The following is a 13,402-nucleotide window of genomic DNA, read 5'->3' as shown; positions in this document are numbered from 1 at the left end:
GAAAATAACTGTTGTATTGATCTGGTGTTAAAGTTAGGATGACTGTTTTAGTCTTGGACATCCAGTAGTGATGAAGAGTAGGCACAAACAGGGGTTGGAGTTTAGACATTGTCTGGGACAGTTTAACTGAAACCTTTAATGAGACACCAGCAAGAGCTGTGTGGCATCTAGGACAGTCCTTCTCAATCATGTATCATGTCAGTTCTGTGTGTCGCCACATTTGATGCTAGTGTGATGGGGCAAAACTGGTCAGGACATGGCTAATCACAGACACCCTGCCCTGCTGTCCGTTCTCTGGAAAAAAAAAAAAAAAAAAAAAAAAAAAAAAAAAAAAAAAGAAACCCAAAAAGTCAGTGGCTGAATTCTTGGGAAAAAAATCATCAAGTTGAAATACAAACCAATTCCCTTTGGTCCTTCACTGAAGGTGAACTTGGTGTGTGTGGGAGTATGTGGGATGGGCAGAGGGACATGACCAAGGAGAGCCGGTGGGGAACGGAGGATAGTACTGTGAGTTTTTGAGTGGGACATGGGTGGCTCCTAAGAGCAGTGCATTGTTGGAGAATAACATAAGAGAGGACTTCATGTTACTGATTTACCTTTATTTTATTTATTTATTTATTTTTGGGATGCTCTCTTTTTAATTAAAAAAAAAATTTAGTTATAGGTGGACACAATACCTTTATTTTATTTTTATGTGGTGCTAAGGATCGAACCCAGGGCCTTACGTGTGCTAGGCGAGCACTCTACCACTGAGCGACAACCCCAGCCCTGATTTACCTTTAAAAATAACTTAGAACTGATTTCGCAATTATTCCTACACTGTAGCATTACTCTCATTCTTAATCATTTGGGGTATTTTTCCTCATGAGGGAGAAAGGGTGCTCTATGTATTGTACATTATTTCCAACCTATCTCATCTATTCTACACCTCAGAATAGGAATCTATCATTATTAGTGTGGCAATTACCACTTATTTATACTGCTTGTGATTTTTTATTTTATAGTTTTTAATTTGCCCCTGACTGAATTCTTAATAAGGGAGAAGGCAAGGATAGATGGAGAAAGTAATGTGTCTGCATTTCCATTGACTGTAAAAGAGAAATGTTTTAAGTATTTTTCTTAGCAAGAATACAACAGTTCCATGGGTCACAAACTGGAGAGATTGTAGGTCAAATATGTCAAATACAGCCTATGGACATATTTAATTTGGTCTTCATAGTATTTAAAATTTTTTCAGTATATTGCCAACATATCCCATAGGGAGATTTCACAGGAAAATCCAGTGTTCTTGCTTCTTTTGAACAGGTGGAAGGTGTGGGAATGGTAGGCCCATATTCTCATGACGACAGTCATCTGAATGTGTTGAGGAGTTCTGCTCATTAGGTGGGGTGTGTTTCTTGTCACCTCTACAATGTTGTTTTCTTAGGTACTGACTGCTGGGTTTGTTCACGTATGTGTTGGAGTTTGCTGTTCCGAATTAATTACTAACTTGAAATCAGACAAAGTAATGAATCCTGGTATTATTAATAACATTATATAGCTGGACATTGTATTATAAAATGAAACTATAAAGTACAACATATTTTCTTTAATTGGAAAACTTATTTTCTTTTTATTTATTTATTTATTTAAATTTATTTTTTTATAAACAAAATGGGATACATGTTGTTTCTCTATTTGTACATGGAGTAAAGGCATACCATTTGTGTAATCATACATTAACATAGGGTAATGTTGTTTGATTCATTGTTATTTTTTCCCTCCACCCACCCCTCCCACCCCTCTTTTCCCTCTTTACAGTCCCTCCTTCCTCCATTCTTGCCCCCTCCCACCCCCATTATGTGTCATCATCTACTTATCAGTGAGATCATTCTTCCTTTGGTTTTTTGAGATTGGCTTATCTCACTTAGCATGATATTCTCAAATTTCATCCATTTGCCTGCGAATGCCATAATTTTATTCTTTATGGCTGAGTAATATTCCATTGTATATATATACCACAGTTTCTTTATCCATTCATGAATTGAAGGCCATCTAGGTTGATTCCACAATCTGGCTATTGTGAATTGAGCAGCTATGAACACTGATGTGGCTGCATCTCTCTAGTATGCTGATTTTAAGTCCTTTGGGTATAGCCAAGGAGTGGGATAGCTGGGTAAAATGGTGGGTCCATTCCAAGTTTTCTAAGGAATCTCCACACTGCTTTCCAGAGTGGCTGCACTAATTTGCAACTCCACCAGCAGTGTATAAGTGTACCTTTTCCCCACATCCTCTCCAACACCTATTGTTGCTTGTATTCTTGATAATCGCCATTCTAATTGGGATGAGATGGAATCTTAGGGTAGTTTTGATTTGCATTTCTCTTATTACTAGAGAAGTTGAACTTTTTTTGTATGTCTGTTGATTGCTTGTAGATGATCTTCTGTGAAGTGTCTGTTCATTTCCTTAGCCCATTTGTCAACTGGATTTTTTGTATTCTTGGTGTAGAGTTTTTTGTGTCCTTTATATATTCTGGAAATCAGTGCTCTATCTGAAGTATGAGGGGCAAAGATTTTCTACCACTCTGTAGGTTCTCTCTTCACATTGCTGATAGTTTCCTTCACTGAGAGAAAGCTTTTTAGTTTAAATCTATCCCAGTTATTGATTCTTGCTTTTATTTCTTGTGCTATGAGTCCTGTTAAGGAAGTCTATGGCCATACTACCAAAAGTGCTATACAGATTCAATGCAATCCCAATTAAAATCCCAATTGATGTACCTCACTGAAATAGAGCAAGAAAACATGAAATTCATCTGGAAGAATAAGAAACCCAGAATAGCTAAAGCAATTCTTAGCAGGAACAGCAAAGCAGGGGATATTGCAATACCAGACCTTCAACTATACTACAAAGCAATACTAACAAAAACAGCATGGTATTGGCACCAAAATAGACAGATAGATCAATGGTACAGAATAGAGGACATGGACACAAACCCAAATAAATACAATTTTCTCATACAAGACAAAGGGGCCAAAAATATGCAATGGAGAAAAGATAGCCTCTTCAACAAATGGTGCTGGGAAAACTGGAAATCCATATGCAGCAGAATGAACCTAAACCCCTATCTCTCACCCTGCACAAAACTCAACTCAAAATGGATCAAGGACCTCAGAATCAGACCAGAGACCCTTCATCTTATAGAAGAAGATGTAGGTCCAAATCTTCGACATGTTGGCCCAGGATCAGTCTTCCCTTTTTTATTAATGAGAAGGTTCTGTGGTTTCAAGTCTCGATGCAACACCATTCTTCTGTGGCAATAAGTTAATCCATGTAGAATTTGGTATAGAAACATCAGATACTCAAGGACCAGAGTCAAAGATTTATCTGTGTAAATGATGTCTTGTAAGGTTACTATGTTTGCATGTTTTAAATCCTTTAAGAGTGAAGCTCCTCGGGGATGGCCAGATCCACAGTCGAAGAGGCTGCAGCGCCAGCCTCTGACTCCATGTCCCCATTGAACAGAGCCTGGCCCTGCTCCACGCTGCTGCCGCCACTCAGTGCCACCATCTTGGGAAACTTTATTTTCTTATTAGAGCACCTTATCTGAGATATTTCAATGGCTACTTTTGTTACTCAGATGTAAGCATAAGTCCTTTAAAGATTTAAAAACATATGTTTGGGAGCCTGGGGGTGAAATTTAGTGGTTTCCAGGCTCTGGTTCAATCTCTAGCACCAAAAAAACGAAAACGAAAACAAAAACCAAAAAAAAATAAGTATTTTTTTTTCTTTTCAGTGAGCATTTATCTTTCCAGATCTCTAATCCATAGGCTTTATTAGTAAGGTGAGCTGATTTGCCTACATAAACTCTATTGTTTTATCTTACAATACACAGAATGTGGATTCTAGATGAAGATTGCTTAGCTTTGAATACTGACTCTTCCATACATAAGCTGTGTGTCCTGGACAGTCAGAGCTTCTCTGTACTTTGATTTTTGTTTTCTCACTTATGCATAGTAATCATTGTAGCACCTACCTTGGAGGATTGTCTTGACGATTAAATGAAATAATCTAGACCAAAAAGTTGGCTCAGAATAAAGACTCAAAGAATATTAACTATTATTATTTCTAGATGAAGAGTCTACTGTGTTATACACTTTTATTACAACTTGAAAAAATTTTTTTTCTTTTTCCGGTGCTGGGGGATAGAACCTAAGGTCTCACATGTTAAACAAATGCAATGGAATACATCCCCAGCCCCAACCTTTTTTTTTTTTTTTTTTTTTTTTAATTGACTAAAATCTTAGCGCAATATTGAGAGTATATTGGTCTGGTCAGCAGCAACTGTCAGCAGCCCTAGAAAGTGCTCTCATTTTAAGTCCTACCACCTAAAACTACTTAGGTCTTCCACTGTAAAATGAGGAATGTTCTCTTTGCCATCCACCTGGTAGCATAAAGCAAGGTAGAAATTTTGAAGTGATAGTTGGAGCTATTGGCAGAAAGCTACTATAAAGACTTTGTCTTTCATAAATTTATTTGATGAAGATGATTAGCCATCCATTTTCTAATTCCCAATTCCATGCTTTTTCTAAGCCTTGGTAATTGAATATGGAAAAGCATAAATATAAAGTTGTAACCAAAAGATATGCAAAACACTAATTTGTTCATATAGAAATATCCTATATGAACAATTGTCCTTGATGTGCATCTTGTTTTGAGATTTTAATATTCTTTTCCCTTTTTTTAACATTACTTTTCTTGATGTTGACTTTGACTTCTTGCTAGAAGGAGAAAAAGCAGATTTTACTCCTATGTCTAAAAGGAATCCACAAGAAAAATGTTTTTCATCAGCATACATGGGGTATAGCACTAACTTGGGGAAGGTGCTTTTCAACAGAAATTTATGGTTATGTCCTTCCATCATCTTGTTTGTTTTCCAGAAAAATTTGGCTATAAGTGGGAAGAGATAGAAACGACAGCACAAGAACTATTTCTTGAACTGGTAATTGTTGTTTTCTTGAACCGCAGGAATCCCACATTGCTGAGCGACCGCTGTCCTTTGTGAGGAAACAGAAAGCAGTATTTCACTGTTGTAATGAATATTGAGTGTGATGGGATACGTTTGAGCAAAATGTCCTTTTAAATGATTGCAAAAACACAAATCTATCTCAACTGTAGGGTTTGCAGCGTGCAAAATCTTGTAAATCGTATCTGGCTGCCATTGTCATTATTGTTGCATCTATTCCATTTCTGTCACTGTCTGTTAGGTGAATAGTTTGCTTTTATCTGATAACTTGGGAAACTCAAGTTATTTCTCCTGAGGCTAGAAAGCAGAAGCAGCTGAAGAGCTGGTTCCTTCTGAAGCATGAAGCTGTTTTTCCTGAAGAGAAGATGTGTTCTTAGACCAGGTTCCGTTCCCTGCTGTGTCAATGTAAACCATCCTGAATTGGGGAAGACAGGAATAATCTAAAACAGGGAAGCGCAGAGCAGCATTCCAATTGTTTTTATTGCTAACTGGTAGAGAACGATTTGTAGGATGGACTCTTTTCCCTCTCTCTAACCTCCTGTAGGACTGAACTTGAAGGTGGAGAGGAGCTGGTGCCCAAACTGATATTAAACAAGAAGCAGCAGGCAGATGACCCACAGTTGTCCCCATGTCCTGTGCTGTCTCTAGGAAGAAACACTAAACCTCGGATGATAGAAAAGACAGTAAACTCTTCACTCTCTTCCTGGAGACTGTTGGGATACTACCATACCCTTATATAAAAGTGTTTTATTCTTTTGTTTTCTCATACCATTTTTGTTTATGTTTTTATGAATAAATTGGTGTGCATAGACCGCAGATATACACTTTCACGTAATTTATTTCTTATTCTCTAAAAATTTTGTCTTTTCTTTCCTCTTATTAGAAAACTCTACATGGTATTTCTCATTTTTTTTTTTTTAAAGACCTATTTTAGTTAAATTTTAGGGTCAAAGATTTTACCTATTTCTGGGACCAGTTAATTGAGTTACCTTAATTATTCCAAGAGTGGGTAATATTTATTATATTTTTGTTAGTGTTTCATAACTTAGGGATTGGTTTCTTTCTAACTTGGGGACACTTTTAAAAGTTGTTTGGTACTCAGAGTGCAGCACACCCTGTCCTGCCCTACAAAGGAAACAATATTTTAAAGTATGTAAATGAAAGTTAGATTTCTGTTCTAACCCACAAATCTTTGTAATCTATACTAGGACTGATCTATAATGCTGTAGTTTCTAATTCCTTCTTTGGAAAAATTAGTCCCAGATCACAACATGACTTATGGCTTCTCTATGGTTCCAATACTGACAAAAATATTTTTTGCTGTTCCTTTGTACTTGGACGAGGTTTTCCTGTTCTTCCCCATAACCTGAGTAGTGTGAAAAGTTCTAATTCATTTTCCTCTTTCTGGTGCAGGGACATGTAAGGAGTTGTGCAGGGTTAACTCCAACGAAAATGGCAGCAGGGAAAGATTTTTGCTCTGTTTGTGCAACTTCTTGATTCCCCTACTCAGATGGTGGGGATTACATTGGCCACCTGGCTGGAACATTAGTTGGGTTCCAGGAGTCAGGATTACTTCACTGGGCATAGAAGGGGCAAGTCAAGTGAGGGGGCACAAGTGCCTGAGGACAAACATTAAGTCAAATGACCTGAGATAGAATGTTGCAGAGCACAAAGCTTGGTATGAGGCAGAAATGGGGTCCAAGGTGCGCAGGCAGGAGCATTTACGTAAATCTCATTTCCATTGGAGAGGGTAGGATGATATATAAAGCTTGAACCAGAGGTATTGCTATTTTTATTTTATTTAAAAAATTTTTAAGTTTATTTTTAATTGATGCATAAATTTATACATAATTATGGGGTACCATGTCATCCTTTCAGTACATGCATATTGTAATGTTTCAAATCAGGGTAAGCATATCTGTTTTCTCAAAAGTTTATCATTTCTTTGAGGTAAAAAGCATTCAAACTCCTTTTTTCTAGGTTTTTTGAAATATTTAGTATATGATCATTATCTATAGTCATTCTACTGTGCAAGATAATAGCAGAACTTCTGTTATCTAACTACGATATAGGACTCATTGGCTGACCTTTCCCCACCCCTCCCTCCTCTCTACTTTTCCTAGCCTCTGGTGACTACTACCCTGCTCTCAACTTCTATGAGATCTACTGCTTTAGATCCTACATGTGGGTGAGATCATGTGGCATTTGTCTTTCTGTGTATGGCTTATTTCGCTTAATATAATTGCCTCCAGTTTTATCTATGTTGTTGTGAGTGATAAGATTTTATCCTAGTGGCTGAATAGTATTCCAGTGTGTATGTGTATATTTGTGTGTGTGTATTGTATATACATCATATTTCCCTAATCACTCATCCGTTGATAATTTTTTCTATTTCTTGCTTATTATGAATAGTGTTTAAATAAAAGTGGAAATGTGAATGTCTTTTTGACATACTTATTTCATTTCCTTTGGATATCCTAGGTAGTAGGATTGCTAGGTCATATGGTATTTCTATTTTTAAGTTCTGGGGAACCTTTATACTATTTCCAATAATTGTAATAATTTACATTAGTACATAATTACATAATGACTGTACTAATTTACATTCCCACAAAAGGTGTGGAAAAGTGCTTTTATCCATGTCTTTACCTGCACTTATTATCTTTTGTTTTGTTCTTACTGGAGTGAGTGGATATCTCATTGTGGTTTTGATCTGCTGATTGGTGATGTTGAGTGTTTTTTCATTTTCATATACCTGTTGACCATTTATATATCTTCTTTTGAGAAATGTCTATTCAGATCTATTGCTCATTTTGAAAATCAGATTATTTGGTTTTTGTTTTGTATTGTTTTGCAATTTAGTTGTTACGAAAATTCCATAATATTCTGCATTTTTAACCTTTCATCAGATGTATAGTGTGCAAATTTTCTCCCATTCTGTAAGTTGTCTCTTTACGCTGTTGTTTCTTTTGCTGTGCAGTTGCTTTTTAGTTTGATATGATCACATTTATTTACTTTTGCTTTTGTTTCTTGAGATTTTGGAGTTTTGTTCAAAAAAATTTTGCCCATTTCAATGCCCTGAAGAATTTTTCACTTTTTTTTCTCAGTATTTTCATAGTTTCATGTCCTACATTTAAGTCCTTAATCCACTTTGAGGTGATTTTTTTGTATGTGGTACGAGATAGGGCTCCAGTTTTATTCTGCGTATGAATATCCAATTTTCCCAGAATTGAACTGAAAAAATTGTTCTTTGCCCATATGTGTTCTTAGAACCTTTGTCAAATATCAATTGACTGTGGATGCATGAATGTATTACTTCTAGGCTCTTTATTGCTTCTAGACTCTTCTAGGTGGTTACATGGTCTGTTTGTTTTTATGTCAATACTATGTTGTTTCAATTACTATAGCTTTGTAATATATTTTAAAGTTAGTGTAAAATACCACTTCACTCTTTTTGCTTAAGATTGCTTTGCCTTTTTCAGGGTATGTATGCTTCTGTACAAATTTTGAATTGTTTTCCTAGTTCTTTTAAGAATGTCATTGGTATTTTGATAAGGATTGCATTAGAGCTGTAAATTGATTTGGGTAGTATGAACATTTTAATAACATCGATTCTTCCTATCCATGAACAAGGGATGGAAGGGATGCTTTTTATTTTGTTTGTTTTTGTGTGTGTACTTTTCAACTTCTTCCAACAATGTTTTATAGTTTTCATTATAGAGATCTTTCACCTTTTTGGTTAAATTTTCTCCTAGTTATTTTATTTTAATTTTTGCATCTATTGTGGATTATAAATAAGATTACTTTCCTGATTTGCTTTTTGAATAATTGACAATTGGTGTGTAGAAACACTACTGATTTTTTTATGTTGATTTTTTTATCCTGCCGGTTGACTGAATTTATTAGTTATAATAGTTTTCTGTGGAGTGTTTGGGGTTTTTAATATGTCACTATACATGGTGATAATTTGACTTTCTTCTTTCCAATTCGTATGTGTGTTACTTATTTGCCTTGCCTGATTGCTCCAGCTACTATTACAGTACTATGTTGAATAAAAGTAGGCAAAAGTCCTGTTCCACATCTTAGAAAGACTTCAGCTTTTTCCCATTCTGTATAATGTTAGCTGTAGGCTTGTTGTAAATGATCTTTAGCATAGAGAGGTATGTTCCTTCTGTGTCTAATTTGTTCAGACTTTTTATCCCTAAGCCTTTTCAGCTGTAAAGATAAGAACAGAAACAAATCAGAGAGAGAAAGAGAGAGAAAATGCTAATTAAAAACTGCACTTGTACTCCATTCCTCCCCACATTTGGAATTTTTCATGTCCCAATTTCTATCTTTTTATATTGTCATGATCAGCATATTAATTTGTTATTATTTTTAATTTTTTTCAGTCTTAATACTAAAAATATAAATGGTGCATATACCGTATTTATAATATGAGAGGATTCTGAATTTGTCCATATAGTAGCTCTTACCAGTTAATTTTATACCTTCAATGTTTTTTTGTTGTGTTTCATTATTTTGGTTTGAAGAACTCCCTGAAAGAGATGTTTTAAAGTGGTGTGTTTGTAATTCCAGAGCCACCCATAATACTTTGGAGTAATAAAAATTTTGAATTAGTATAGATTAAGGAATATAACATAAGGAAAGGACAGCATTTATGGCCCATTAATAAAATTAATCCTTTCAAAATTTCATAAGATGTTAAGAAAAATGAAAGAAGACATTTGGAAAGTTTATGATTTTATAAAATGCTGCTGTAAGTTTAGTACTTATATAAAACACTAAAATTGTTCTAAAAGGCAAAAAAAATCTTACCTGAGATAATGCCTTATATAAATGTAACTTATTACCATATAATAATTTTCCTACAGAAGGCTAAAAGGCTTAAGAGTCTATTTTTAATATGAGTAGGTTGAATTTTTAAATGGTTGTTTTCATTCACTTTTTCATTGCTGTGACCAAGACCTCATAAGAACAACATAAAGGAGGAAAAGTTTATTTTGGCTTATGGTTTCAGAGGTTTAGTCCATGATTGGCCAACTCCATAGCTCTAGGCCGGAGGTGAGGCAGAACATTATGGTGGAAGGGCATGGTGGAACAAAGCAGCTCAGGACGGTAACCAGGAAGCAGAGAGAGCTCTGCCCACCAAAGACAAAATATAAACCCCAAAGACCACCCCCAGTGACCTACTTCCTACAACCATACCTTACCTGCCTATAGTTATCGTCTAGTTAACTATATCACTGGATTAATTCACCATTTAGGCTACAGCTCACACAATCTAATCATTTCACCTATGAACATCTTTACATTGTTTCACATTTGAACTTTTTGGGGATACCTCATATCTAAGCCATACAATGATGTTTTATTTCAACATAGGTTCAATACAGTCAGTATCTTTTTCCTTTTTAAAATGCTTTAGATTATTTCCTCATTCCTTTCATCCTCTTTTGCATGCGGATTTTTTTAAAAAGTAACATCACATTTTCTGCCTTCTTCTTCCTAAAACCAGTCTAAAGTTTTTTGTCAAAACTTCCATCTTGGACTGGGACTGTAGCTGAGTGGCAGAACACTTACCTCGCACATGTGTGGTCCTGGATTTGATCCTTAGCACTACATAAAAATAAATAAATTAAAGGCATTCTGTTCATATACAACTATGAAACAATTTAAAACAAACAAAAAAAATCCTTCCATCTTCTTGAATTTATTCCTTAAGTTTTCCTGAAAATTAGACTCTGCTTTGGATTCAATCAGTTACTCATTCATTCGGTTCCAGTTCCAGGCTGTGGGAATACAGTGATTAAAAAAAAGTCATGGTTTCTGCCCTTTTACACTTCAGTCCTTTAAGTCAGAATACAAATTAAGAAGACAAATTTTAGAGTAATTCTCTTGATGCTGTAAAATAATGAGAATTAGTCATGTTGGAATTCAATTCTGTCCTCTTTTTATTTGAAGAATTGTAAATGTCCAGGTAAAAACAGAGCTTCCTGGGCTAAAGGTATAATAAAGCTGATCAGTGACTTCTCTTTGGACAGTGTAAAAGTTTATAACTTTCATCATTGTCTCGGGCATGCAGTAGAACATCTTGCCTTTTATAGTACTTAACAGTTTACAGTATGTTCAGACAATCTCATTTTATGGAGAGGTCTAACAATCGTACATATGGCATTCTTCAGTGGCCAGCTTTTATGGAACCCTTGTGTTTATGTTGAGTTGAGAAGCCCCAAAGATCTTGCAAATGAAACAAAATGAGCTGATGAATAGTACATCAAACTGCTAAATTAGAAAATCTGAGTTCTGAACATTTTATTTGTATCTGATTTTATCACTGTGCTGCATTAAGCCTTTTCTTAACTCATTGGCAAAATGAAGGGCTGAGGTGGTCATGAGATTTACGGTCTAAAACAATGAACCATTATTATTCAGGTTGGCATCTATGGGTCATGTGGGCAGTCCTGCTAAGATGGGTCAGGCCTGCCTGATCTTGATTGGGCTTGCTCAGGCTTCTACCATCAACTAGCAGGTGGACTAGGGGCTGGCTCCTTTGCATGGTGTCACACACAGGTCTAGCAGATGGCTGACTGTTGACTGGACAACAAGATGAGAATGTCCTGTATTTCTCATTATCTATCAGAGTCACCTGGGCTTTTTTGTCACCAAAGTATGTTTCTACAAAGTGAGTAGAGTGAAACTTGTCAATTCCACCACATTCTGTTGACTGAAGCAAATCTCAAAGCCAGCTCAGCTTCACAAGATGGAGAAATAGACACTAAAGTCTATTCCAAGGTCATGGAAACAGGGAAGGGTAAAGAATCACAGCTCATTTTGCATTTAGTTTACTATAGGCTCCTTTAAGCTTTAACTTTTTCTTGAACGGTGAGTGATCTAATTGGTTATTTGAATACCTATTGCTGTATTTTGGCACAGAAATACAAATGAGAAAAATAATCCCTGACTATATCCAAGGCACTTTGTATTTTATAAAACCATTTTCACTTTCCAGAGAAACATAGGTAACGGATACCCTTGAGGAACTTGCAATGTGGTTAAGCAAATAAGGCCCGTCTATTAAAAAATAGCAAACATTTCATGGCCATCTTTTCTTAGTGGTTGGAGACTTGTAAGTGCTGCAGGATACAGAGCAGTTCTTAAGAGACAATTGGGGACTGCAGTTGTCCACTAAGCCTCAGAGTGCAAGGTGTCAGTGGCTAGATCTGGACGGATCACTCTTTTCTCTTTGATCACCTCGAATATTTGTACACAGAACAAGGGCAAAAGTTATTTTTAATTAAGCAAGGGGAGTAAACAGTTGCTGGTGAATAATTAATTTCAAAATTTACATTTTGCCTGTTTAAAAAAGAAGTTATATCTTGAATGTTGACTTTCAGTAAATAAAAAGTATTATCACAAGAATGTTCTATTTTTTCAGGAGTCACAAAATATTTTTAGGTAGGGGTTCCCTGAATAAAGCTAATGGGATTTTTCAACCACTAGCAAAGGCTGCTGGCTCTTCACCAAAATACACTTTCCCTTGCAAAGCTCCCAGCCTCCTTTGCTGTTAGTGTATCATCAGAGTTCCATGTGAAGGGATGTGCATGGAAACAAGCTGCTTCCCAGCTTGTTCCATAAAATCTCCACCATGTGCTCTTCATGCTGGTTCCTTTTTCTGGATGACTGAGTTGGCCACACACAGAGTGACTTTGGAAGCCATAGGTTGATGTTGAAAGGGTTGTTGTCAACCTGTGTCCCTAAATGACTGCCTGGAGCAGAACCCTTCTTTCATATCAAATATCTACCCTGGGTTATTACCTGAATGAGATGTGAACTCTATTCATCTAAATAGATGAATCTGTTTGTTTCATCAGCATAGCCTGCCCTAACTAGTACAGTAAATAATCTATTTGAAACAATCAAGGCAGGAAAGCATAATTAAAGAGTTTTCTCTCTGTTCACAGCTTTACAAAGTTGAGTTCAGTAAGCATTATTGACTCTCCCACATGTGCAAATGACTGAATACATTTCTGCTATTTCTGCTTCAGGAAGATCAGTTCGTAAGGATAAACATACATGTAAACAGGTAATTATTATACAGTGTAGTAAACCTACCTTGTGGTACAACTGAAATAATGTCTCATAGAGATCCCAATATTCAGTGGTCATACAAGATGGAAAATTCTTTTTCTGAAGCAGTTCAGAGGAAGGTGAGCAATCCCAGGTGGGCTGGCAGCTCTGCCCTAGAGGATTATAGTAATAATACCATTAAGAGAGATTATTGTTGGTAGTAATAATTATTATTATAGATAGCATTAATTGGAACTTACCACTTGGTAAGCTAAGTTTCCAGTCTTTAGGTGTAATAACTCCTTTAATTGTTTGAAACCCACTTGTATT

The 13,402-nt window shown here is 35.9% G+C and overlaps 1 protein-coding gene across 1 annotated transcript in view; it reads left to right on the top strand.

Annotated features, from left to right (window-relative positions):
* FRAS1 (Fraser extracellular matrix complex subunit 1) overlaps positions 1-13,402 on the top strand; it is a 436,825-nt gene that overhangs the window by 82,133 nt on the left and 341,290 nt on the right. The window lies entirely within an intron of this gene.

This window comes from Sciurus vulgaris (assembly GCF_902686455.1).
Source record: "Sciurus vulgaris genome assembly, chromosome: 9".
Lineage (NCBI taxonomy): Eukaryota > Metazoa > Chordata > Mammalia > Rodentia > Sciuridae > Sciurus > Sciurus vulgaris.
Note: the sequence above shows the minus strand (reverse complement) of the source record. Positions and strands in the feature narration are given on the sequence as shown.